The sequence below is a fragment of the Falco peregrinus genome, chromosome 12 (assembly GCF_023634155.1).
Source record: "Falco peregrinus isolate bFalPer1 chromosome 12, bFalPer1.pri, whole genome shotgun sequence".
Lineage (NCBI taxonomy): Eukaryota > Metazoa > Chordata > Aves > Falconiformes > Falconidae > Falco > Falco peregrinus.
Genome location: NC_073732.1, coordinates 12,138,791 through 12,144,175, shown reverse-complemented (window position 1 = coordinate 12,144,175; position 5,385 = coordinate 12,138,791). Strand labels below are relative to the sequence as shown.

The window sequence follows — 5,385 nt, the reverse complement described above, 5'->3', positions numbered from 1 at the left end:
GTGAGTGTGTGTGTGGCGGGGGGCCGGAGGTGTGTAATGGGGCGAGAGGAGGGGGCCCTTCGTTGAGGAAGGGAAGGGGTGGAAACGGAGCTGACAAAATGGCCAGGCAGTCACTGGAGCCCGCTCTAGGGACATCCCCTCTCCCCCCGGCGTCGAGCAGAGCTGCTGCCCGCGGCTTCGCCTCGCCCGGGCCGCCCGGCGTGTGGGGGGAGCGCGGCCTCCCCGCTCCGGGCCCTGTGGAGCTGCTGATACAAAAGGGCAGTGTCAGTGTTGACACTGCCGTACCGATTTGTATGCCCTTCCCCGTCTTCTCCCTCCCCCGCTCCGGCTGGCCCTCTTTTCCCCAATGGCTCTGCTTTTTTTTTTTTTTTTTCTTTTCTTTTCTTTTTTTCTTCCCTTGAAGGAGCTATCGAATATCTTAAAGGAAAAAATAGCAATTCCTCTTGCCTTCCCCCCTGCCCGGCTCGATAAAAATGCTAAATAATCGGCCGACGTCCATCTTTCACAAGCCTTTGGGGGGGAGGAAGAAGGTGGCAAGAGAATGGAGGCGCCTGTAGGGTCGGAGTTTCAGTGCTGGCTAGCCACAAGAAGGGGTTATTTTCGCAGTTAATGTTTTAGAGCTGATGTTTTTGTTGCTTTCAGTCAAGAAGCAAGTTGCCTGGTCCTCGCGTTTGCTTGCATAATGCGTCGTACTTGGAGGCTGATCAAACGCTGGGTTCTGCCTTTCCTGCCTGGCGCTTCCTCCTTCCCCAGCGGGCTGGGGGGGCTGGGGAGTGGGAGAAGTTTTGAGGTGCTGGTAGCACTGACGCCAGCCACCTCCTGGGTCCTGCTCCGCTTATCTGGGGCTGGGAAACAAACTGATACCGGGGCTTTCGCCAGACCTGTAGGCCCATCTTCCTGCTGTTCAACTTTTTTATTGTTCCCCCTTCCCCCCCCCCCCCCCCCCCGGCCTTCCTAGTGCACTGGCCTTCTCGACAGCCAGGGGTTTTCACAGAACGGGAGTCCGAAAGTCTAGACTGTGAACCGGAAAATAATAGGGGAAAGAATGGAAAGTTATGTCAAGGGCTTTGGGGGAAAAACATCGACGTATTGAACAAAGGTCCTGCCTGTATTGGAGAGAGAGGCCTGCATGTGAGGCCCGATTGTGTCGCATTTACACACGGGGAAGAAATGAGTGCTTGGTACTGGCCTAAATTTATTCTGTAAGTCTGGCATGCAACTTGGGAACGTTTTTAGAGTGTGTGCAGTTTGTTTTCAGGGTGGTTTTATTATGTGTAGCAATCTAATAATAATTTTAATTTGAAATAGTTTTTTTTCAAAAGGCTGTTCAAGTTTTTTTTTTTTCCTGCCTTGTTCAGCAGAAATAATATTGATCCACACTGTAACACAAAACTTTACTCAAACAGGAAAACTTCCACAGTTTGTGTTATGTGTATTATGAATATTGAGCTTTTCCTGGTGCTTTAAAGGCTGTCAGAAAGAGGGGTTGAGTAGTTGCTGCCTGACAAATATGAAGTACATTTTTCATAAAGAGAAAGAAGAGGAATTCCAAGCGCTTAAGTTAATTTTACAGGTTTTTATGATGGGAACTCTTGTTGTGGATATACTTTCATTGTAGGACTTTAAAAGCTGGTAAGCATTGCTGTGATTACTTCCGTTTATCTCCAGTTTATTATTTTCTCCCCACTTCTCTCTCTCTTCTCTCCCACCCCCAAGACTAGACTTTTTAATTGTATATCAGTGTTTTTTGGTATTTGATTTCTGCTGAAACAGAATTGTGAGGTTTTTAAGTTTTTCATTTAGCTTAAGTTTTTTAAAATATTTTTTTACATATATAAAAAGTTGCATAATGAACATAAAAGCAATACTTGAAAAATACCTGTGTAGTGTTCTATTGTTTGGTAACCTGTTTATTAAATATTGATAGGGATAAAATGTATTTATGAAAAAAATAGTGTTTCAGTTTTTGCAGCTAATATTTTAACAATTAATATTAGATTTGAACTAAGAAGTTTAAAAGCAGTGTTCTGGTGAGTAAATACTGTAAATAATACTTCAAGTTTTCAGTAACTTACATGTTTTTAATGTGCAATAGTTGTAAAATGTAGCTGATTGTGAATGGCTTGGATCTGTATATACACTGTTTTTGATCTTAAAATGGAAGGGTATTTTTAGTTTTTATTGTTTGGTGTATCCTGTTGTTGTGTTAGAAATATGGGTAACCTGATTTCTTCCCCCCCTGCCCCTCACTCCTAGGGTCTTTCTGAAAAATTGAGAGTAGTAAGCTTGAATTGACAATTTTTAAGTCTGAATGTTTCTTCAATCTCCAGATAGTTACAAAGGTAGCAGCCTAAACAGGTCTCAGCTGTTAGTAGAAAAATTGTAGGTCATCCACAGTGTGACATTACTACTTATTAATATAGCAGATCTACCTCAATAGGAGTGCTGACCTGTTGAGTAAGAGGCTTATGAAAATGGCTTCTTTTGATGTCTTGCAAAAGTTCTTTAGGCTAAAGTGACCATTAGGGAAACAACCTGTATCTTCCCTGTAAACGAGTATTCAGAATTACCATTCTCAATGGGGAATCATGCACAAACTCATTTTTTTTTAATTATTCTTTTTATATTACATTTTGACTGTTTGTCCTCAAACCTGGAAAGTAAGTATTACAGGAAAAAAAATTGTAATGAAAACTTGTGTTCATAAAATAATTCCTAAATTTGAGGCTCAAAGCTATAGGCAACAAAGACACTGTATTCCTTCTGCAGCAGTTTAGCAAAATGTAATGCAGCTGACTTTTTGTCATGTCTTCATTCATGACATTATTTCTGTGTGGGTCATTACATCACTGAGAAGTACAGTTATTTACTTTGAGACAATCCAGGAAGACAACCTGACTAAATTACTTTTGTTTCTAAGCAGTGAAGCTAAAGCACGAGTAGAAAGGTTATTGTTTTACTAACCTATGTGTTTGTACTTAATTTGCAGTGTAAGTGCATCTCAGAACTATCTGTGTTAATCTTAGATTTATAGGCCATGCTGTATTTTCCAACAAGCTAATTAGTAAGCATCATGTAGAACACTTCTGATCACGGGTTTGTCCTCTGTCACACAGACTAAATTATTGTGTCAAAGAATAATCAAATCCTAAAGTTGCACAACGTGGTGTACTATCACATTATGAAAAACTGAACCTTGAAAGTTTGTGGGATCTCCCACTGGCCTGTTGGATGATCTCTGTCCTGTCCATTACCTGTCAAATAGTAACGTTGTCTTTAAAGCACTTCGTGGACTCTGTGACACTCTTAATAGTGGAAACTTTTCACCAAGCTGTTGCTGCCCTATTCAGTGCTCCTTCTGAAGGCAGTAGTACATCTGAATTTTTTTTGTAGGGTAACAGATTACCTTTGGGTCAGTGGGTTTATTTTTCTGAAAAAGTAATACTTTTACTTTGCTCTTAATATTTTAATCCATACATAGTACCATAGATTTATGGCGGTATATGAAGCAACTTCTTGTTGAACATTTTTGTAGCTAAGTTATTCAGGACATGAGGTTGGTAACTGCAAAACAAAGTATCATTAACTGTTTCTTTTTTTCTCCTGATAATTTTTCAATTTGCACGAAATAACTTGTTTCTCAAGGAGCAGAATTGTTTTCAGACTTGTCACTGGTGATCATGACAAAAATGCTTGTATGTAGCTGCTTGTTTCAGGATGTCTTTTTTTAAACAAAGTGATTAACTTGAAAACATGAATTCTGCCATCTTCTGTAAGTAAAATTCCTAGCTACACATGGTATCAAGTGTACAGTCAGTGTGAAAGATGGTGCTAAATCAACTAGCTTCTTCACTGCATGCGAAATTTCAGATAGCAGTGATGGTTACTTTAGTGCAAAGATTAGTTTTGAGGAGCAATTGTTCTCCTAATCCTACCACGTGATAAAATTTTTCTCATCAAGTTGGTAGAATCTAACTGTGTAAATATGCAGTCATATTCTCCTTCAATTCTGTCTGGCAGCCAGGGTTCGAGCACATACAACCAATCTGTTTACGCTCACTGTCTATAATAAGGCTTGTCTTGCAATGTACTGACGGTTGTCAGTCTTCCTTGACTCATGAACATGCTCAGTAGAAATATGGCAGAAAACTGCCAGGTATAAGAGCAATAGATAGTCAGCTTTTGAAGTGAAGACTTTTATATAGGAAACATTGGAAAGCTTAGGCCTATATCAAAGTTAATCATGGTGATCTAATACTGAACTTCAATATTAAAGATGCATGAGAAGTACTAGCAATGCTGTTCAAGCTGTAGTTGCCTTCAGTTGCTCCAAAAAAGCCTCTCTTGTCATGATTCATAGAGTAAGCCAGTTTGGAGAGGACCTGTGGAGGTCACTTGGCCCTTCTCACCACTTGACTTTATCTACTCTTGTATAAATAAACTGTACTGATGAAGTAACTCCATCTTCTTGAGTAGTAAGAAAGGGGAAAAAAAACCCCAAACAACCTACAGAGGTATATGTAGAGAGGAAACCAGAAGGATTCTATGTGTAACAGTACAATGCTGTCTCATAGAGAAGGGGGGAAAACACAGTTTCTCCGTGTTTTCTGAATGGATTGGTCTGCTTTGTGATGGTGTCCACAATGAAGTGTGCATGCTGAACTGCAAAGATTTGACCTTCTGAAAAGGTATGGAAGGCTCTGAGTCATCTCCTGGAATGTGAACCTGGAGTTATAGGGAGCAATTTGGTATTTCAAAATGGAAGCTGAGGTCCCTGGTACTTCTTGAAGATGGTGACTGCTTTAAGATGTGAAAGGTGAAGTATATTTCACGTTTATTCTGCTTGCAAAGTAACTTGTTACTGACAACTTTTTTTTTATTTGTTCCATAACATTCAAATAAGCAAACTTAGTGTAAAGGGCATCTACTTGCTAGACTTCTGTAAAGGTGGAAATGAAAGAACGCAAACATTTTTTTTCTCATGTACATGTGTTATTTGGGGACAAAGGTATTAAACTTTCAGAAGTCTGTGTGATGTAATGAGACGGGCATTAGAGTCAATACCAGTGATATGCATCTCCTTCAGATCTGTGGCTGACTATTATTGTGTGTTTAAAGCATGGTTAGTATCAGTTGTTATTAATGCAGAGCAGTAACTATAATGAAGAATTTTTAATTGGATTTTTAGAGGTAGTTCCTAAAGGTAAAACCATTAGGAAAAACAGGCCTGGGACAAGCCTTCATAGGTCACCTAGTACAGATTTATGCTCCAAGGTAACTAGGTCTAGTCTCATGCTGTCTTTGCTTTTAGGAAACGTGTGTGCCATTTTCTCCCTAATCTTTCTCCATGTCTAACTTCTGTCTAACTTGCTTTGTGATCAGCTT

The 5,385-nt window shown here is 40.0% G+C and overlaps 1 protein-coding gene across 8 annotated transcripts in view; it reads left to right on the top strand.

The window, feature by feature from the left end:
* Positions 1-5,385, top strand: part of TRIP12 (thyroid hormone receptor interactor 12) — a 79,957-nt gene that overhangs the window by 701 nt on the left and 73,871 nt on the right. The gene's annotated exons all lie outside the window — the stretch shown is intronic.